The sequence below is a fragment of the Castor canadensis genome, chromosome 17 (genome assembly GCF_047511655.1).
Source record: "Castor canadensis chromosome 17, mCasCan1.hap1v2, whole genome shotgun sequence".
Classification (NCBI taxonomy): Eukaryota; Metazoa; Chordata; class Mammalia; order Rodentia; family Castoridae; genus Castor; species Castor canadensis.
In genome coordinates, this window is record NC_133402.1 from 57,808,264 (window position 1) to 57,831,912 (window position 23,649).

The following is a 23,649-nucleotide window of genomic DNA, read 5'->3' on the forward strand; positions in this document are numbered from 1 at the left end:
TCAAAGCTATGCAATCACGAAATCCTGAGTTCAAACCCCACACCACCAAAAAAACCGAAAGAAATAAAATTGCTTAGAAGTAGGAAGAAGTGTAGTTTATGATTAGGTTCTTACATTATAAACTGTTATTAAGAACCACACTATGATCCAGCAATTCCACTGTAGGTATATGCAAAAGAATGAGAGCACAAATTCACCAAAAGTCTTATATAAAAATGTTCACAGCAGTTTTAGTATAATAGTTAAAAACTGAAAATAGAGCTGGAGGCATAGCTCCTATGGAAAAGCACCTGCCTAGCAAGTACAAGGCCAAGTTCAAGCCCCAGTATTGAAAAAAAAAAAAAAAAAAACAAAACACTAAAAATGGCCAGCAGGTATGGTGGCACATACCTATTTCTGGCACTCAGAAGGAAGAGACAGGAGGACAGGGAGTTTGAGACCTGCCTGTACTACACAGCAAAACCATGTCTTAGGGGAAAAAAAAATCCTGAGAGTAACCAAAACATCTACACATGAATGAAAGGATTAACACATTTTGACATATTCATACAGAATACTACATATCAACAAAAAAAAGAACTGCTGATATATGCCACACATGGACAAACTTTACAGATATAATATTTAGCAAAAGAAGACAGACAGTAAAATACAAAATTAACTGATATGTACAGAACTTGGAGGGGACAGAGTGGTAAACATAGTGAACCTTTTGCGGGGTATGGGAAATATATTTAATATCCTAGTCTGGGAGATAAATTAGTAAAATGTCATCACACTTACAAGAAGCATATTTTACTCCATGCATTATTAACATGTCATACTATAATTAAAAAGTTAACATAAGTTTCCTTTAATTTAAAATTTTAAAATGTAAAGAGCTACAATTGAAAAACATGATTTTAAACTAAAATTAGCTTACAGTATATTCAATCAAACTTATCACAAAGATAAATCATTTCAGTTTTGTTCTAAAATTTATACCTTAGATTGCTGTGTGCCTCCAAGGGATGGGGCATAAGAAATATCAGGGTGATCACTAACTGGTCTCATTCCAATCTTAATGTTGACATCCAGAATAAAATAATAATCAAGTTTCTTGGTAAACAGATGAGATCATCTAAGAGAAAGAAGTAGTGAGGTAAGGGAGCTACAGGAAAATAGAAGTTTGTAAATAACTGCTATGAGGAACAGAAGAAAATGTAGGAGGAAAGGATTACTGGATGATACAGAAGAGTTCACTTAAGATGGGAGAGTACAAATATTTAGTGGCTCCAGTCTGCATGGTTATTACTTTCTCCAGCTGTGCTCAGCAGCAGGCCAGGTATACAGAAGTCAGAAAGATAAACTAATCTGTATTTGGGTTTTGGTTAGAAAGATGAGATGAAAAGACAAAAATGTAAAGCAGTAGACATATTTCTAAAGGTAAATAAAATTCTACAGTAGATAAGAAAAAAACAGGCAAAATGGCAGGGGGTGATACTTAAGACAAAAGAAATGTCAAAAAACTAGATGGTGGTTAAGGGTATAGCTGTGTGGTAAAGTGTTTGCCTAGCATGCCTGAGGCTCTAGATTTGATCCCCAACACTGACAGGAAAAAAAAAAAAGGCTGCAGGGGTCTATTGCATAGACTGAAAAAAAAAAACTGTCAAATATCTGTTAAAAAATATTAAAAAGTTCAACGTGTAAAACATCACGAATAGGTCTTTTATAGAAAAATATAATTTATTATTTTAGAAAATGAAATGTTTCTACCTAGCAATTCAAATTTCTTTTGTTAAGGAAACTAGAAAGGTTCCAAATGGAAACAGTCAAAAACTTAAAAGTATTATAATTTCAAATCTAGATGTTACTCAACATTTCTAAGTAAACCCAATGAAATTTTTTTCCAATACTTTGAATCAACTACCCAAATTCCTTAATGAACCTTTACCAAAAATCTTAATGTGAGCACATCAGTCACCTCATTCATCAATATATCACCCTTTAAAGGACAAGAATTAAACTGGGTGTGGTATGACACAGCTGTAAACCCAGCTAGTTGAAAGACAGAAGCAAGAGTTCAAGGCCAGTCCACACAAAAGTAGTATCAAGACCCTACTTTCAGTCAAAAAACCAAAAGGACTGTGAGGCATAGTTCACATGGTAGAGCATTTGCCTAGAATGGGGAAGGCCCTGGGTTGAATCTCCAGCACCAAAAATTAAAAAAAAAAAAGACAAGAATTTAAAAATTATGTATGTTTAAAGTGAAGGTATATGACAAAGAATTATTTCCTATTTATTTCCTATTTCTGTCTAGTTTGACCAAATATCATCAACTGAGTTATCTGCATTGTTAGTTCCATGCATGTTGAATTCAACTACATTTAAAATGTCTTTTAAAATACTACTCTTATCATTTGGCATTAAAAAGTTACTGCTATAAAGAAATATAAAAATTGAAGTACTGGCAGAGCGACTCAAGTGGTAAGCACCTACCTAGTAAACATGAGGTTCTGAGTTCAAATCTCAGTACTGTTTAAAAAAAAAAACCAAAAAAGCAAAACAAAAACCCAGGCCAGAAAGATATAAAAATTGAGAGTAGTAAATCAGACATTCATTATTGCTAGTAATATTCCCAATTCCATGACATGGAATATGGAACAGCCATAAATACACAAAGCTGCATGTTTTCTTACTGAGATACATATGCAAAATGACATCCTGTCACATTAAATAACATAAACGAAGGCAGAAGAAATTACCAAGTCCATAAGAACAGATATAAGATTTCAAAGCCATGAATATGACCAATTATAGACTGCACTAGACTATTACCATAAAGTACATTTATTTCTTATCATTCTAAACTAGCATTATGTCTTCTGTTAAAGGCAAATCACATTCAATGAAGTGAGATTACAAAAATCAGAACCCTTCATTCCTGCTCTTCCCCTCCCTCAGTGGGCCATTTTAGGATAGTACCATTCACTCAAGTATTAGTCAGAAACCTGGAGATCATTCTTGACTCAACCCTTTTCTTACTTGTGAAGGTTAGTCTTGATTTTCAAATTGATTAGATTGAGAAGCTCCTAGGAGATTAGTAAAACACACCTCTGGAGGTGGCTGTGAGAGGATTAAACTAAGAAGGAAAGCCCCTTAGCTGAATGAGGGCAGCACCAATTCCCTAGGCTGAGGGTCCAGATGGAATAAAAGAAAAAAAGAGAAAGCCAAGGAGCACAGGTATTGTAGCTCTTTGCTTCCTGGCCACCATGTGGTTAGCTGCTCTAAATCCCCACCATCCTTCTCATCATGATAGACTTGAAAACTCTGAAACAGTGAGCTAAAAATTAATCTTTCCTCCCTTAAATTGTTTCATAAGGTATTTTGTCACAGCAACAAAAAGTCTGACTAACACACTTGTCTATCTCCAAAACTCTTACAGAAAGAGCACTGTTCGTTAGTACCTCTATTATAATCATAGTCTGAGACATTGTCTCTTTCACCAGGATTCTGTAACCTAATTCTTCCATTTTTTCCATTCCATCCCCCCTTACCCAATCCAATATTCACACAGCAGCTGTAGCAAAAATTGTCAGCCTTAGCACTACTGTCATTCTGGTTGGTTAATGATTTGCTGCAGGGAGCCAAACAAGAGTCCCAGGTCTCTACCTGCTGCTACCAGTAGTATATCCCATACTCCAAGTTGTGACAACCAAAAATTTCTGCAGCAATTGGCAAATGTCCCCAGGAAGCAAAATCACTCCTAGTTGAGAACCACTGAGCTAAAAGGATTTTATTTCTTTTTCATTTTTGGGTTTGTTGTTATTTGTGTGGTACTTGGGTCAAATCTAGGACCTCACACTTGCTAGGCAAGCACTCTGTACTTCAGCCCCTAGAAGTGGTTTTTTTGGATTTTGTTTTTTGGGGTTATTTGTTTCGTTTTGTTTTTGTTGGCATTGGGGTCTGAACACAGGGCTTTGCACTTGCTAGGCAGGTTGATTGATTCACACCTCCAGCCCTTTTTGTTCAGGTTATTTTGCAGATAGGGTCTAGCTTTTTGCCCAGGGTGGCCTGGATGGAGATCCTGGCACCCAGCTTAGAAGGATTTTTTTTTAACATTCTTCTATTTAAAACTCTCCCAAGGCTTTTCATTTCACAATGAAATCCTCAAAATCCTAACTATCCCAATTATACCCTACATAATCCAGATTCTACCTACCTCTCTAATTTCATTACACTCTTCCTGCATCATACTGCCTATAATAACCATAGCCTTCTCTCAGTTCCTCGAATTCCACAGCTATTTCTGCTATAGTTTTTTTGTCTTTGCTCTTCCCTGTGCCTCAACCATTCTTGGCTAGGTTTTCTACATATCTCAGCTTAAATTTCATATCCTCATAGATGCCTTTTTCCTGATTACCTATTTAATGTATATACCTCATTATTACCCATCACAATACCTCATTTATTCCTTTCATAGCGCTTATTACAGTATATAACTGTGTGATTATTACTCTCTCAGTTGAAAACAAATTCCTTGACTACCTCATTTTCCATCATATAGCTGAAATTAAATGAACAAATTTGTAATTTGGAAAACATTAAGTAATGAATGAGTTATTGGTGATAACCTGAGCACTAGTGCCATCTCATTCCTCACCTATATTTATGATACTATGCCTCTTGAAGTAAAGGGAGTCAAAGAAAGGGGAAAGGAGATCTTAACAAAGCTGTCATCTGTAAAATAGCTTCACCATTATCATGTTCCTGAATATAAGTTAAACAGCATATATAATCAATCTAAGGCATTTGGAGAGTTTAATAAAGTTATATTCAATAAATAATGGCTTGCATTTAAAGCACCAAGCACAATGCCTATAACAGATACTTGAGAAATGACAGATCTCTTGCTCCTTTTAATTTCATTCTACCACTAGCTTGCCTGAATCAGAAACCTGAGAGACTTTTCTCTTTTGGTCACTCCCAGAACATATTATATAGTACATTAACACAAGTTATTCAAATGCAATCTTCCCTTAGTATCTGAGAGGGACTGTTTCCAGGACACTTCCCTTCCTTGTGTGGATACTCAAATCCTTTATATAAAATAACATCATTGCTTATAACCTAAACTTACATACTCCCACATACTTTAAATCATCTCTAGATTACTCATAATATCTAATATAAGGCTACATAAACATGATTATACTGAATTTTTAAGGAATACTGCCAAGAAAAAAATGTACATGTTCAATACAAACAGAACCTTATTTTTTTTTCAAATATTTTCAATTTGAAGTAGTTTGAATCCATAGATGAGGAACCAAGGTTGAGGAAAGTCAGCTGTACATTGATTAGGGAAAGCCAAAGAGTCATTAACCAAAACCAATTCATCACAAAATGACCTGAATTACATTTCAGTTTGCTTCAGCAAGCAAAACAAGCATATTATGATTTTCAGAACCTAACTTTAAAATAACCTTAGGTGTGAAAAATCTAAGTTATTAACAATATCAGTGTTAGTTGGACATGATGGCTCAGACCTGTAAACCTAGCTACTCAAGAGGTAGAGATCAAGAGGGTCACAGTTCAAAGCCAGCCCAGACAAAAAGTATGTTAGATTCCACCTCAACCTATGAAAACCTGGGCATGGTGGTATATGGTACATGGTACATGTCTGTTATCCCACCTATGCAGACAGCATAAACAGGAGTTATCATGGTCCACGCCAGCTCAGGCATAAACTCAAGACACTATTCAAAAAATTAACTAAAGCAAAAAGAGCTGGGGTTGTAGCTCAAGTTGTAGAGCATCTGCCTAGCAAGTGAGAGCCCTGAGCTCAAACTCCAGTACTGTCCAAGGGGGGCGGGGGAGAGATAAAAAGCACTACATCCAACACACATTTATTTGTAGGAAGTAAAATAGATGAGTCCATAATTAGAATCAAATAACAAACAGGAAAGTGCTAAAAGTACTACACAATTTTAGTTAATTATTAGAACAGAATTATCTTAAATTCCTTCTAACAGCCTGCTTCTGAAAGCATTTTGTATATGCATTTGGGGTCAAGAATAAGGGACTATATTATAAAGGAAGCATAAAGAAGCCAGTCTGCCAGATCTGTACACCAGATCTGCTTAATTACTGGCTCTATGACCTCTGGAAAGTAACTGAACTTCTCTGTACATGTTTCCTCATCTCTAATTATGACTTACTTAACAATAGTAACCACCTCATAAGACTGTCGTAAGGATTACATGAATTAGAATACGTGGTTAGAACAGTGGCTGGCATATGAGTACTATTAATTATATATCATCATATTGCAATTAAGTATATATTATTTTGGTTTTGTGAATTAGTGTGAGTTAGTAGCTACCATGATAGATAGCACACACACAAACATTTCCATCACTGCAGAAAGTACTAATAAACAGGGCTGTTTTCAGGGTTTAGGATGGACAGAGTGCCTGATAAGGCAATACAGCTCATCTTCCTAATTTTTTACAAAGTACTTAGAAAAAAAGGAACCTAAATCCAAAGTACTTTTGAATCTAATAACCTTGAAATATTAACAACAATAAAAAAAACTTTAGGTTCCAAATATTTTTTAACAGCCAAATAAAAGAGGAATAGAGAAGGGTAACTGTTTAAGTATCTCTAATGTGAGGGATAACCAAAAATGAACTTTTTATTTTCTGCCTACATAGAGGTAGCCACTAAATGCTCTCAGTGAACAGTATCATACTTATAAGAGAAATTAAGTTCAAATATAATTATCAATATATTAAAGAAGCAAATCTGTGATACTGTAACAAGATATGCTTCTTTAATGAAGTGACTAACAGCTAGCCTAATAGTCTAATTTTCTTTCTCTTTTCTTTGAGGCAAGGTCTCACTATAAATATTGTCTAGGCTGGCCTCAAATGCTCCTTGCACCTCAGCACCTGGTGGTGTTTGCCACCAATCCCGGCTACCCTAGTTTTTAAGTACTAATTTGACATCTACAACACCAGCAATATAATGTGCAATAGTTCTGATTTCTACGGATGCCAAATAACAGATATTATTACTACAGCTGTGATTTGTTGACTACATTCAATTAGAATTTAGAGAAAATAAAGATGTGATCATTTTCTCAGTCAAGTCCATGTGTCCCAGGTTTGGGTTTTTTTGTTTTTCTTTTCTTTTTTTTTATTTCTTAAGAGATTAGTCTTCAGAGTCACAAAATCCTAGATTCAAACCAACTATTTCCTAGCTATGTGACACTGGGGTACTTAAAGTTCTACCTCACCTGTGAAACAATAATAAAACCTACATAAAATTGTTATTATTTTCATGGAGAAAAGTATTTGACACATTCTCAATAACTAACATATAATCAAATCTGTCAATGATCCTCACAAAGTGATGATGATGATGATGATGATGATGATCCATCACAAACTCAGAAATACATGTTCAGTTGATCTGGCTTGGGTGAATCCCAAACATTGATAAAGATTTAAAGCTCCCAGCATTTTTTTTTTGGTGGGGGTGGCCTTCCACATGCTTAGAGCTCTACTTCTAAGCTAAGCCCCCACCACAGTCCCCTAGGTGATTCTAGTGTGCAACCACTGGCGTAAAGGGAAAGTACAAATTCTTTAGTTTGGCATACTAGGCACTCTAGTCACTGCTCACAAGTCTTATTTTAATCACTATTCCAAAGGATCCCTTGCTCCAAACACACTCAAGTAACTCCCTGAAGAGGCAGGCAGCAGAAGTGATTCTCATACTTCAGCTTGCATCCCTATCACCTAAAAGACCAGTTAAAACACAGACTGCTAGTCTCCATCTCCAGAATTTCTGAGTTAGTGGGTCTAGGATGGGGCCCAAGAACCTGTACATCTAACAAGGTTCCAGCTAATGGTGACACTACTGGTACAGGGTCCATACTTTGGAAACCACCAGGGCTACACTAGATCACAGCTCTGTCTCTTTGCATATACTGTTTTTTACCTGCAATGCCATTCTCATCTCCAACATCACACTACTGCCTAGCTAATTTTCAATTCTACTTCAAAATTCTCAGAAGAGCTGGGTGCTAGAGGTAGAGATTAGGCAGATCTCAGTTCGAAGTCAGCCCAAGCAAAAAGTTTCCAAAACCCTATCTAGAAAAACCCCATCACAAAAAAGGGCTGGTGGAATGGCTCAAGGTGTAGGCCTTGGGAGGGGAAGGGAAGGGAGGGAAAAGAAGGAAAAGCAAATGGACAGCATTTGTCAAGTAGAATAAAATACAGATTTCAGCCTCCACCTGCCACTTGGCCAGGTACCTTAAATCAATGCACCAACTACACAACCATTCATGCAGTACATTATACTAATAAAGGACAAAGAAGAGAGCACTTAGAAACCAATACTGGATGAGAAGTGGGGTAATAAAGCTATAAGGAAATGAATTTTGGAGAAGGAATTACAAAGTTGAGTCTTATGCCTCCTTGGGTACTTTAGGAAGGCAAGAACTGTGCTTTAACATTTTTATAACCACAATGCATGATTCACTATAAATGCTCAATAAATGCTTCTTGAATGATACAATGAATACAATTATATGCAAACTCTTGTTCATTAAGTAAAGAAAATATACCCCCACACCTGACACCAAAAACTACTTAAACATCAACACTATATTTGATTTATATACTTACCAGCTAGTGAAACCATGAATTATTCTAATAAACTTATGGGAAATGTAGAGACAAAATTTAGGTCTCTAAAACTAAAGACTTTCAAATCCAAAACTGCATTACTTAATAAGAGTTGATTTCATGATTATTTCAACAAGGACTAAATAATTTACAGGAATCTTATTAGAAATAAGCTATCTGGTCCAAGACATTAATTTTAGAAATAAAGAAACAAAGGCCCAGAGAAGTCATGACTCCCACTAGGGGCATGGCTCAAGTGGAAGAACACTTGCCTAGCAAGCCCAAGGCCTGAGTTCAAACTCTGATACTGCCAAAATAACAATAATAATAATAATAATAACTCAAAGACATACAGCTAGTTAGTGATAGAACTGTAATTAAAACTTACATCTCAAATTTCAAGCTGGGTGTGCAGCTCAATGATAGAGCACTGATGTGCAAGGCTCTAGCTTCAATACCCAGATCCACTAGATATAAGATTAGCTTCATGCTTGTAATCCTAGCTACTTGGGAGGATCACAACTCAAGGCCAATTGGGCAAACAGTTCATGAGACCTCCATCTTCAAAATAACCAGAGCAGAAATATACTGGTGATGTGCCTCAACTGGTAGAGCAACTACTTTGTAAGAGCCACAAAGCACAAAGCCCTGAGTTCAAACCCCAGTCCCACCAAAATAAAAATAATCAGATCTGTTGTGCTGCATTAGATTTCTCTTCTACACCATATTGCCTATATATTCTTAAAATAAAGTCTCAAGTATCTATAACTTAAAATGAAAAGTTATAACCACAATTTTGTTTTCTGTATTCATTTTTATAGGAAGAAAAAAGTCACCTATCATCTTACTTTACCTAGAACTCTAAGAGGTAACTTAAAGACTATGTTTTGCTCTTGGTAAAGATTCATTCCTGCCAGACACTGGTGCTGACACCTGTAATCTTAGCTACTCAGAAGGCAGAGATCAGGAGATCAGGAGGATCGCAGTTCGAAGCCAGCCCCAGGCAAACAGTTCAAGAGCCCCTATTTCAACCAATCACAAAAATTGCTGGTGGAGTGGCTGAAGTGGAAAAGCACCTGCCTAGCAAGTATAAGGCCCTGAGATCAAACCCCAGCAACACCAAAAAAAAAAAGAAAAAAAATCTATTCCTACTCCCTTTGTTTCCAGAATATACAAGCAAAACTTAGCATTTACAAATAATTTTGATAAAGCCATCCAATTTTATTATCATGAGCCTAATTTTCTAAATGTGTTTAACAATAAGCAGAAAACACTAGTGACTGTATTTCTCAAATAACCAGAGTTATTTCATTCTTTGACCATTCTCATTAAAGTTTTATCTATGCCTACCTCTACATCATGTGCTAAATTATTTGCTTCTTCTGGAAACTAACCTCACCATTTATCTAATTTTATTTACCTTTGAAGGTAATGTTCTTTAGAACCATGTACAGTGCAAAACAGCCTAAGAGTTAGTAGAAAACTTTTTAACCCCCACAGCAGTCCACAGAAGAATACTTTCATTCTATCTATTTCAGACAGGAAAACTAATCTTTGGAAAGGTTAATGAATTTGACCAAGTTTACAAAGCTAGAAAGGGGCAGAGTTAAAAATATGCAAGGCCAGGAATTCTCTTTTAACAATGGCTTTCTTAGCTATTTATTACGTGACAGGGCTTCTTTCATCTGTGAACATATGAACTTTTTTTTCTTCCCCATCCTTAGTTTTTTGAGAAAGGGTATATGTAGCCCAGGCTGGCCTCAACCTCTTGATCCTCCTGCCTCACCCCTCCTGGATACAGGAATTACAGGTATGTAGCAACTCACCCAACTAATATTAGTTTTTTATTATTATTATTGTTATAACTATCAGTTCATGGTAAGAATTAAGGCATTTGCTTCCCCCAAGTTAATTTAGGCTACAATAAAATAGAACACAGTCTAATATGTTCTTTAACTTTTAGTCTTACATTATGTGGTGGAAATTTCTGTGTACTTACTACTTTATACAATTTCTGTCAGAGAATAAAAAAAGCCACCTCTCAGTGACCCAAATGAGATGGGAAATGTAAACAGACACAATCAGGGAAAACCTAGCTTTAGGATAAAACAGGGAGGCAGGTACCTTAAAGGAAAGAACTAGGTCATATTCATGCTTGACTATGTATAAAAACTTTTTTTCTGCCTTTCTAAGATTAAGGAGACAGACAGTGGTGTCTCAATCTACATGTGGACATCTAAACTAACTCAACAATTATGAAGAGAAATCTTCCCAGAGCTCAAAACCAATAGTTATTATTTAACTATTAATGTTATCTTGACTAGAAAATAAGAGTGCTGAAAAACTCATCTTATGCATGTTACTTCTTGAAACACAAAAATAATCTATTGTCACCTAGAGGAAGGGCCTCACAGAAGGTGTCCACTCTTATCTTGAAGTTTGCTAAGTTATTCCCTCCACTCCTGCCACATAATATTTCATTATTATACGCTTACATTTATTACTTTGGACTTTTTATTTGGTTTTTTAACCATTCTTAATAAACTGAAGCTTTTAAAGAGCAAAACTTACATATTTTATCAACTGTGTACATCTACTTCCAGACATGGGAATGTGATACTGGGAAATATATAGTCTTTACTAAAATCCTTGGACTCTCCAAAATGATGTGTCTTTCTGTAAGCTAATGACGTAACTGGTGCCGCACTGGCAGTCAGTCCCTAAGTAGCTTCAGGAAACATGAAGGCATAATTAGAGTATTAGGATTTTCCAGCCCTATTCCTCAACCTTCAGGAAAGAGAAAGAGGGGCTGAAGGTTAAATTGATCACCAATGGCCAATGATGTCATCAATCATGAATAAAAAATCCTCTATAAAAGCCCTAAAGGAGAGTTTGGGTGAGCTTCCAGATAGCAGAACATGTAGAGGTTTCTCGAGGGTGGCACACCCAGAGAGGGCATGGAAGTTCCTTCTCCTTTTCCCACATGCCTAGCCCTATATTACCTCTTCATCTGTGTCCTTTGTAAATGGTAAATGTAAGTAAATGTTTCTCAGTATTCTGTGAGCAAATGTAGCAGAAGCAAAGGAGAGGGTTGTGGAAACCTTGATATATACCAAGTTTGTCAGAAGCACAGGGAAAACATGGGGCTTGCAATTGGCATTGGAAGTAGGGGACATTCTTGCAGGACTGAGCCCTCAACTTGTGGGCTCCAACACCATCTCTGGATAGTTAGAATCAGAACTGAATTAAAGGACACTGGTATCTGCTAAAGAATTGGTTGGCTGTTGATGGGGAGAAATCTCTACATACTGCTTGGTGACCCTAAGTTACAGAAGTCTTCTTTCTATGTTGATTGTTGATTAGTGAGCGAATAGAAAATACAGTTTTGGCAGGGAGGGGTGCAGAGATAGGAGGCTGGTCAGGGCAGAGCCTGAGATCCTATCTGAAAAACAAACTAAAGCAAAAAGGGCCAGGGGCATGGCTCAAGTGGTACAGCAAAGAGTCCCTGGGTTCAAACCCCAATGTGGAGGAAGATGACATACACCCACAACCACTGGTTTTTAACCTATATTCTCCCAGGTAGGCACTAAAAAATAATTGTTGAGAGAGAACCTTAACTATCTCAGTTATTTGAGAAGACATGGATGAATTTGTGGGACATCATGGCAAATGAAATGAGCCAGGCACAAAACACAAATTCTGGAAGATTTCATTTAACATATAGAATCTCAAAAGGATACAAAATTTCAGTTAGGAGGAATAAGTCAAAAGACCTATTGTACAACTTGGTGTCTATAATTAGTAACAATGTATTGTATACTTGAAAGCTGATAAGAATACACTATTCACAATTACCAAGTTATGGAAACAGCCAAGATGCCCCACTGCTGACGAATGGATAGTGATATTTATACACAATGGAATTTTACTTAGCCATGAAGAAGAATGAAATCCTATCATTCACAGTAAGTGGATGGAACTGGAAAACATCATCCTGAGCAAGGTTAGCCAGGCTCAGAAGACCAAAAATCGTATGTTCTCCCTCATATGCGGACTTTAGATCAAGGGCTAACACAGCAAGGGGATTAGACTTTGATCACATGATAAGGCGAGAGCACACAAGGGAGGTATGAGGATAGGTAAGAAACCCAAAAAAACATGATAGCATTTGATGTCCTCAATGCAAAGGAACTAATGCAGAAACTTTAAAGTGACAGAGGCCAATAGGAGAAGGGGACCAAGAACTAGAGAAAAGGTTAGTTCCAGAAGAATCAACTTAAAATGTAACACATATGTACATGAAAGCAATGCGAGGAATCTCCCTGTATAGCTATCCTTATCTCAACTAGCAAAAACCCTTGGTCCTTCTTATTATTGTGTATATTCTCTCTTTAACAAAATTAGAGATAAGGGCAAAACAGTTTCTGCCTGGAAGCAAGGGGGTAGAGGGGAAAATTGTGTGTGGGGGGGGGGAAGGCCCAAACATTGTATGCACATATGAATAAAAGAAAATTGCTAAGAGTACATTTTAAGGGTTCTCATAACCAAAAAATATTTATGTGCTGTAATACATATAATTAGCTGGATATTTAGTCACTGCATAATGTATACATAGCAAAACATGTTGTACACCATAAGTACACACAATTTAAAACTAAGTGAATTTCTGGTTCTGCTTTTTTGGTTTTTCTTGCAGCTCTAGGGATCCAACCCAGGGTCTACCTATGTGCTCTACCCCTGAGCTACACCCCCAACCCTGTTCATTGGCTGTTTTGAGGTTTTTGGTTTTTGTTTTTGTTTTGAGAAAGGATTTTCTATGTACCCCAGGCTGCCCTCGAATTTATAATCCTCCTGCCTCTGCCTCTCAAGTGCAAAGAATACAGGCATGCATCCAGCTCAAAAATACATGTTTTCAAAAACAAAAATCATAGAAATGAGAGAAGTGAGGTCTCCACAAATTACATGTCCTACCCACGACAGCACAACTATTATATGGTAGAATAGGGAAAACAAAAATCTCCATAAAATAAACTTCAAAATGCAAAGGATTTCAACATGCATAAATGAGACTGACAAAAAAATGGCTTTTTAAGATATTTAGAGTCTGCTGGGCACCCATGGCTCAATGCCTAGCTACTTGGGAAACTGAAACCAGTAAGATCCCAGTTCAAGGCCAGCCTGGACAAGTAATTCAAGCGATTCCCTCTCCCCAATCTCCAAAATAACCTGACAAAATGGACTGAAGGTGTGGCTCAAGCAGCACAGCACCTGCTTTGCAAGTGCAAACCCCTGAATTCAAACCCAGTCCCACCAACAAAAAAGAGAGAGAGAGGAGAGGAGACAGGAGAGAGAGGAGAGAGAGGAGAGAGGAGAGAAGAGAGAGAGAGAGAGAAAGAGAGAGAGAGAAAGGAAGGGAGGGAGGGAGGGAGGGAGGGAGGGAGGGAGGAAGGAAGGAAGGAAGGAAGGAAGGAAGGAAGGAAGAAAGATTTAGAGTTTGGATTCTAAAATGAAGTCGGGATCCAAATTCTGGCAGTATCACTTATTAGCTGTGTACCCTTAGGACAACTAATCTAAAACATTATTCAGAATACCTGTATCTTATGAACACCATCACTTACTAAACCATATAATGCCAACAATAAACACAATAGGTGATACACATAGAAGGTGATAAATGTTGGCTTAAAACTATCAGGAAAAATTTCACACAGATCCTACAATTCACTGTTTGATTTTTTTGTTTTTCCTTTCTTTGTCACTTCTATAAAGTATATGGTATAATATGTAAAAGTCTGAGTACCACGTGAAATCGTTTTAAGGCAAACACCCCACATAATTACTATTACAGTCAAAGATTCTCTACAGCATGTCCCTCCATAATTACAAACAAGAAATTTATTCTAAGTTTATTAAAACAGGGATAATACCAGCATAATAACTATCTCACAGTGTTACTATAAAATATCTATTGGTATACAATGAATGTTTAAGGAGAATTTTTTTTCCTTTCCTTACACACACATGTACACCAGAACAAATACATTAAAGAAGAAAGGATATAATGGGTTGGAGGCCTGGCTCAAGTGGTAGAGTGCTTGCTATCAAGTAGAAGACCAAATCCAAACTCCAGTGTGGCCCCCCAAAAAAGGGGAAGGGGACTACATAACTGGAATCTGGTGACTCACACCTGTAATCCTAGCTACTCTGGAGGCTTAGATCAGGACAGAGGTTCCAGGCCAGTCAGAGAAAAAAAAATTCACAAGACCCCATTCTTGACGAATAAAAAGCTGGGCGCCAACTATTGTAGGAAGCATAAAAGTAGTCCGGACCAGCCTCCACAAAAATACAAGACCCTATCTCAAAAACAACCAAAGCAAAAAGGGCTGGAGATGTAGTAGTTCAAGTATCTGCCTAAATATATTCCAATTGTGTGAGAGCAGAAAACCCACAGAAAACAACAGTGCGCAGATGAAGTTGGAAAGCTAGATTGGGGCCATGTAGAAAATAAGGGGAGTAAGGGGCTTAATAAGCAAATTAATATAGGGGAAACAGAAAAATCATTCAATAATTTTGGGACACAATTCTCCATGAGCTTCTCTGTTTGCTGCATGTCTTGAGAACAGAGGTACCAACTCTCCAGTGAACAGTCTAAAGGAGAGATAGGGTCTCCCTCAGAGCAAAAGACATACTTAACGACTTATTATAAAGATCTGCCTTCCCCTAAGCTTGAGATTCTTCTTTTGTAACATGTCCCTCTCTCTGTACAATTATTACCTGGACCTCTTCTCACTGTTAGGAGCAGACAGCTATGAGCAGACTAGAACTCAGAATCTGACACAAATGCTGATTATCTGCCTATTGCAGTAAGGAAATGTATTATTCTTTATCTCTAACTGGGGAATCTCATGGTTTCTACCAAAAGTCATTATAACTATGGAAGGTTTACTTGTTAGCCTGAAAGCAAGGTAAAATCTGAAACACTTCATTAGTTTTTGACAGGAATTAGCACATAATCAATGTCTATTATAATTGAAAGATTCCATACTCCCAGAATGGGCTCTAAAAAAACAAAAGAAAAACTCAACTATAAACTACCATCAAAAGGTTCACTTTAAATATAATCAAAGTTTTAAGTGGATGGAAAAAGACATACTATGCAAACAGTAAGCTTAAGAATGCTAGAGTGGCTGTATTAATATCAGATAAAGTATACTTCAAGACAAAGATAATTACCAGAGATAGGATATTCCATTATGATAAAGTCAATTCATCAAAATGACATAGTATAAATTTATGTGTTTAATAACAGCTTCAAAATACTTGAGGCAGAAACTGACAGAATTAAGGGAGAAACAGAAAATTCCATAGTCCCAGTGGGTTTGTTTTGGGGGAAGTTTTTTGTGACACTGAGTTTGAACTCAGGGCCTTTGGCACTTGCTAAGCAAGAGATCTACCACGTGCCATGCCCCCAGATCCTTTTTTGCTTTAGTTTACTTTTCAGGTAGGGTCTCTCTTTTGCCGAGGCCTCAAATTGTAATCCTCTAGGAGGAGGTTCACAGCCAGCCCAGGCTAAAAGTTTGTAAGACCCCCATCTCAATCAACAAAAGCTGGGCATGTACAGGGTAGAACAGATTCTGCCCAGAAAGGGGGGGGGGGTGTTTGACCCAAATAACGTATACACAGGTAAGCAAATGTAAAAATATGAGAAGCATAAATAGGATGATCACAGTCCAGGCTGACCCAGGCATAAATGTGAGACCTATTCAAAAAAATGCCTATAGCTAAAAGGGCTAGGGATGTGGGTCAAGCGGTAGAGTGGCTGACTGGCAAGCACAAGGCCCTGAGTTCAGATCCCAATATACCCCAAAAAATAAAAATGCAATCTGACACAAAATAAAACAGAAAACATGATAGCCCTAAAGCTAAATTTAAATTTGTTATCAAAAACCTTCCCTCAAGCCAATATGGGGATACACACCTGTAACCCCAGCAGTCAGGAAGCTGAGGCAGAATTGAGAGTTTGAGGCCAGTGTGGGTTGCACAGCAAGTTCTGACCAGCCTGGGCTAAATAATGAGACCCTGTCTCAAAAAAGAAAATTCCACGTCCCAGTGGTATCACTGGTAAATTTTAATAGTCAATGAAGAAAAGAAAGGAAACTTCTGAATCTTTTGTTGTTTGTTTTGGTTTTGGTGACACTGAGATTTGAACTCAAGGCCTCATGCTTGCAAGGCAGATACTCTATCATTTGAGTCACAAGTCCAGCCCTTTATGCTTTAATTTTCAAATATGCTTGGACTGGACTGAGCTAAACCAGACTACAGTTCTCCTATTTACATTTCCTGCACAGCTGGAATGACAGGTGCAAGCCACAACACCCAGCTTTTATTGGTTAAGATGGGGTCTGGATAACTTTTTGCCCAGACTGGCCTCAAACTGTGATCTTCTCCATTGCTGTCTCCTTAGTAGCTAGGATTACATGGCTTGAGCTACCACGTCCAGCACTCAATCTTTCTTATGAGACAGGCCATCACAATCCTAATACCAAAACCTGACAAAGACACTGTAATACAACTACAAGGCAATATGAAAACACCAGACACGGTAAGAAGTTATAAAAAATATGAAAAGGGTAATATACTGACCAAATTGGTTTATCACAGGAACCAAGGTTATTTTAACTTTTGAAAAGCACCATTTATTTATCCCCATTGTATCACTCACTGAAGAATACTCAGTTTATTTCTAAACTTTGGCTACTAAAATAAAGCTATTATAAACATCTTATTTACATATCCTAATATACAGTACAAGAATTCTCTCATCAGGAATATAAAGAAAAGAGTATAATTGCTACTTTTAATGTACACGGCTCTTCGATTTACTAAATAAGAAAAAACGTTCACAAAATAATTAACAACTTACTCTCCTGGCAAAAATAGTACGGTAGTATAATTTCTCCACATTCTCTATACCCAGTATTATCGGACTTTTTAATATTCGTCAACCTAACAGAAGTGAAATGGTTCCTTTCATGGTTCTATTTTACACTTTCCTGATTACCAATAAGATTACAATTCAACATTTTCCAACTACAGGTTGCTATGAGTCAACTTAGTTGAGCTGCAACCAGCATCAGTAGTAGTAGTAGTATTTCTTCTTTTCTCTCTCTCTCTCTCTCTCTCTCTCTCTATCCATCTCTGTCTCCCTAGTAGCCAGGATTACACAGTGTGAGCCAGCACGCCCAGCACTCAATCTTTCTTATGAGACAGGCCATCACAATCCTAATATCCAAACCTGACAAAGACACTGTACTTTTGGCAGTACTAGGGGTTGAACTCAGGGCCTTGCAATTGGTAGGCAGGTGCTCTACTGCTTGAGCCACCCCACCAGCTCACAACTAACATTCTTTTTTTTAGGATGTATTTGTTTTACAGGGCAGATTCATTGTGACAATTCAGAATAGGCTTATATTGTACATTAACAACCAGTATTATTAGTTTTTTAAAAATCAGAAGATAAAAGTATGCTTCAGAAAGGCAAAATATTATTTTATGAAATATTTATTTCCATTATGTATGTTTGTACTGGGTCATAATGTAAAATGTTCTCTAACTGCTAGATTCTATCAACTTAAACCACTGCTATAGATGTTTAATTAGAATAAAACTCCACAGAAACATCTGGACAACTCACTGGTGCAGTATTAAGGCCTATAGCACAAACGAGTGTGTTTTATAAAGGCAGAACTTAGCTGGGTGTGGTGGTTCACTCTTGTAATCCCAGCATTCAAAAGGCTGAGGCAAAAGGATACAAAGTTCCTGGCCAGCATGGACTATATAAACAAGTTCAAGGCCAGGATACACAGCAAGACCCTGTCTCAAAAAAATGAAAACAAGGGGGATTAAAAAAAAAAAAGAGACAGGACTTGAAATGTCCTTCAAATACTGACTGGTAAGAACAGAGAGCCAAAGGAGGAAAAAAACCTGAGGGAGACAATAAGGAGTGTGTTATATATAACCAACTGATCTATGCCCTACTTCAAATGCTCACTTTAAAGGAATCACCTATTTTTCAATAAAGTTTTTCTCAGCATTAAGGCAGGAAACTCCAATCCTGTCCTACCTACCAAAGCCACAGAAAACTGATCCCTCCCCCTTCTCTAGAGACACAACCCTACCTCCTACCTCAAGAATCATCTCATTCTACGGCTTAAATTCATCTTTATAGGTCTCTCTGCTTCTTTTCTTTCCCCTCTATGGAATACCACAGTAGCAAGAATCATCTGAATTCTAAAGAGTCCTATCTTTGTTCAATCAACAAAAGATGTACCAAATCCCTACTATATCATCTCTACATTAAAAAACTAAGCAGTATCTCTACAACTATTTTTGTTTTGTTTTGGTTTTGGTAATGCTAGGGATCAAACCCATAGGCTATGAGCTACACCTCAATCCAGCTAACAATTTACCTCTCACTTATATTTTTTAAAGCTTGATATTCCTTAGTTAACACTATTCGAACTGCCTGTTCTTGAAAATACTTTTGGGCTATATAAGCATGGCTCAAGTGGTAGGGCACCTGTCTAGCAAGCGCAAGGCCCCGAGTTCAAACCCTAATACTCCCAGGGGAGAAAAAAAACTTCTGCTTCTTAGATAACCAAACTTCTGCTACCTTCTTGTTCCACCAAAAATATCCCTACTCTGATACTTTCAAATAACTGTTTGAAGAGTTCCCGCCTCACAAGCTGCTGGACCAATCATACCACAGCAACTGTCTGATGCAATGAATGTGTGAGTCTACCTGCTACTTAGCAGAGTGTGATTTAATGCATTTGTACAACATGGGTAAAACAATAGGCCTCAAGGCACAGCAAAAATTATATAATCTTAGCCATGCATGGTGGTGTAGCCTGTAATCCCAGCACTGGGGAAGCTGAGGCAGGAGTATCTTGGGTTGGCTTGGGCTACACAGTAATACCCAAAAATAAAAAAATAAATAAGGCCTGGAAATGTAGCTCAATGTACAGCATTTGCCTAGCATGCACAAGACCCTGAATTCAATCCCTAGCACCACCAAAAAAAAAAAAAAAGAAAGAAAGAAATTAAGCAAGATCCAATAAGACTACTGCTTTATGAAGATACTTCTTGCTCTACAGCAGGCAAAATTCTTAAAACCCTCTAATAGCCCATGCAGCTGTATAATCACCTTTCCTTGAGTATGGGAGAGATATGTAGATATAATGGGATAGCTTTCCTGTGATTATGTTATATGGCACAAGATATTTTTGCATGTGTAATTAAGGTCCCTAATCAGTTGAGTTCATCAAAAAAAAACCATATGGGTAGATCTGACCTACTCAGGTTAACTTTTTTTGAGTTTATTTTGGTTTTTTGTGGTATTGGGGTATGAACCCAGGCAGGGTCTTGCACATGCTAGGCAATTACTCTACCTCTTGAGCCATGTCCCCAGCTCTTTTGGTTTGCATTTTGTTTTTGAGATATGATATTGCTAACCTTACTCCAGTTGGCTTCAAACTAATTCATCATCCTACTGCCTCCACCTACAGTGTAGCTGGGATTACAGGCACACACCACTACACCCAGCTAATCAGGTTAACTTCTGAAAAGGGAGGTTAATAGAGGTCAGACACAGAAGTCAGGGAGACTGGTTCCTGCTTACCTGGATAAAGCAAGCAGCCATGCTGTGAAGCTGCCTATCTGGCCACATGGCAAGGAACTGACAAGACTGTCCAAAAGCTAACAAGAAGATGGGGTCTTCAGTAATACAGCCACAAGAAAATTAACTCTGCCATCAAGGAGTGACCTTGGAAAAGGACCCTGAGCCACAAATGAGAATTGCAGCCAATCTGAAAATCTAGATTTTAGTTTCTGAGACACTGAATGGAGCCCAGTTATACTATATCCAAACTTCTGACCTACAGAAACTGAAATAAATAGGTATTAAGGTGCTTAATTTGTGTTACTTTGTTATGCATCAAAACTAAATGAATACACTCTCCTCAGTAAGGATAAAAGACATTTAAAAATAAAAGAGGAAAGGCTTGTATTTTTCCTCGGTGTATTTTATCTTATAGCACTGAGATTATGAAGATACTCAGATCTAGAATCAAGAAAAAAGATTACAGCTATAATTTTTCAGTTTTACCATTTACAAAGTTCTTTTTCATGCACAATTGGTTATTAAATTATCATAATGCCCCCATTGTAGAGATGAGAAAATAAGACACAAAAGAGTAAATCCTGAAGATCACAAAACTAGGAGATGTTCCAAGTAACTTCAAGGCTCACTCTTCCCGACACCATCACTCTCTTAAGGCTTTAAAAGAGCCATTCAAGGCTGGCTGAGTGGCTCAATTGATAGAGCACCTGCCTAGTAAGCATGAGGCTCTGAGTTCAAATCCCATATCGCCAAAAATAAATAAATAAAAGAGCCATTCGAAACAACAGTAATTGTATTACTGTCTTCAAAGTACAAGTCCAAGTACCATAATTTCACATCTACTTAACTATCAGAGTATTATCAGATCAAAATCAAAGTTGATACAAACAATTGTTTCTACTCAAAAGCAGTTTAAAAAAAAAAAAAGACAACCTGATAGATTACTTCTCCACATAAATTTAGTTTACCCAAGGTACAAGGGTTTTGTTTTGTTTGATATGTAGCCTCCCTAAGTTACCCAGTCTGGCCTGAAACTTGAGATCCTCCTGTCTCAGCATCCCTAGTACATTAGGATTACAGGCAAGGACCACCAGGTCAGACTCCAAAGTACACTTTTTAAAAATGTAAAGAAAAAAAATGTTAGCAAAATACACGTATATTTTCTAAAATTTTATTAGGGTAACAATGTGTTACATTCTCAAACATCAAAATCGAGGAAGTAGCATTTCTGACTTTCAATGTTTTCCTTCTTAGCCAAATTTTTTTGTCCAAATTCATACATTATAAACATGAAAACATGGTACAGTATATAATACAGTAAACGAGTGTACCCCACACATACACTGATCTATACATTTCCATAAGTACCTCCCAATCAGTGTTTGCAATTTTCTTAAAATACACAGAAAACCAAAGGTAGACTCACATTCAGATTCCCTGTGAGTTACAAATGACACAACTTTACTCCAACTGAGTTACTTTCACAAACACTATTATTTGCTAAGATGCAAAATAGAGTAGTTTCCAAGCACAACCATCAGAAAGAACAAACTACATCCATCATTAACCAACTTTAAAAGCAGGTAATTCGCTGTCTCAAACAGCCTTGTTTTGGGTCTCTAAGCTTCCAAAACCATCCTATGACTTATACGCCTAGGGGCACGACTGCCTGCAGCGGGGAAAACACTGGGTAACGTTTCAAATGAAGGCAGAGGGGCTGACGCGACAATCCTAAAACCTCCAAATATTCCTGGTCCCTCACGGAACGACAGCCCCCCCCAGATCGGCCCCTTCAGAAGGGGGGTTTAGGTCCAACTCCAGGCCACTCCAGTTTCCCAGCTCTCCACCCCGCCCCCACCCCGAGAAAGGAGGGAAAACAACTTTTATTGGTCTGGTCTCCTTGGGGATTGGGAAACTAGCGGGGCAGTGCTCGGGCCTGGACACGTTTCCCAGGGAGAACCCCGTCGGGGGGCGGGGGAGGGGGTACGGGGAGGGCAGATAGCGGGAAAGCCAGGCTGCGACGCCCCGACTCCCCAGGTCATCAGCACCCCCCGCGCGCCCCGTCCCACCCCACCCCACCCCACCCACAAGGGGCCTGGGCCATCCGCCCCGCTGAGCGACCCCCAGGCCCCTCGGCTGAGCCGAGCCCGTTGTCATGTGACGCCGCCGCCGCCGCTGCTAAAGCACCGCAGAAACGCAGGTCGGCGGAAGGCATTCGCGCCAGCCCGCCTCGGCCCGGCCCCGCCGGGCGCGGGCGAGTCCCGAGAGCCCAGGCGGGCGGGGGGGACGGAGGGCGGGCTTGGCGCCGGGCCCGAGCGCGCCACAAAGGCTTCCGCGCCTGTCGCCGTAGTGCCCGGGCGGGCGGGGGCACGATTTTCGGGGCCCGCGGCGAAGGGACAGGGGAAAGACGAGCGCGCTAGGGTGCCCGCCGCGTCCACGGCCACCTCCCGGGACCGTTCGGACGGCCCGCGACCGCCGCGCCCCGCACAGGCCCCGTGCGGCCTCCCTCCCCCCGCGCGCGCGGAGCCCGCGCCCGGCCCGCCCGCTCCCCGCTCGCGCTCTACAGCTCTCGCCCGGCCTCCATCTTGGATCGGCGCTTCCAACCCCCGCGCCGCTGCCGCCGCCGCATTCCCCCTCTTTCCCGCCCCCCGCCGCCGTCGTCGCCGCCCGCACTCACCTCAGCTGCCCATCCGGGCGCTGCCGGCCGTCGACCTAGTTTTCCCCCAAAAGTCTCCGGTGTGTTATTCCCGATGTGGGGGGGTTGTTACAGGGTGGTCGCCGGGGGTTCGGGAGCGGGGGCCGCGCCTTCAACGGAGCTGCAATCCTAACCCGCCATCTGGTGGCATTTTCCACACGCCAATGGCGCCGCTGCAGACTTGGGTCCGGACCGCCCTCTGCTGGCCGTGGTGCTTACTGCCTTGCTGACGGGACGGGCCTGCCCGGAAAGGGGAGGGAGCTGGGGGGCCGCGGCGGGGGCGCGCGCAATCGCTTTCCTGAGGGGATTGCGCGCACGCGCACCAGCGGGGCGGGAAACGTGGCTGCTGCGTGGCGGCCCCGCCCCCGCACGGAACGCTTACCCGACTCAGCCAATGGGAAGCGGCGGATACCTCTGGCTGAGGCCGCTGTGGACCGTTCGTGGGCCGCCCGAGGCGGGCGGAAGGACGGCCGCAGTAGCGCCTGCGCAACCTGCTCGCTGAGTTGCCGCCCGCCATTATTGGAGCTTCTCGGAGACCTGGGAAGGAGCCCGCCCCCGGTTCCGTCGCCGAGGCCCCTCCCCAGGTCGGGGGGCTAGTGCTT

General features: G+C 39.6%; 1 protein-coding gene across 2 annotated transcripts in view; it reads right to left on the reverse strand.

Moving 5' to 3' along the window:
• Stag1 (STAG1 cohesin complex component) overlaps positions 1 to 23,255 on the reverse strand; it is a 369,238-nt gene extending 345,983 nt beyond the window's left edge. The window contains exon 1 of one of the 2 annotated variants that reach the window (XM_074059901.1): positions 23,030 to 23,255. The gene's annotated coding sequence lies outside the window, so the exon portion shown is untranslated. The remainder of the gene's footprint in view (positions 1 to 23,029) is intronic. The other variant, XM_074059900.1, reaches the window with a different exon arrangement.
• Between the last annotated feature and the right edge of the window lie 394 nt (positions 23,256 to 23,649).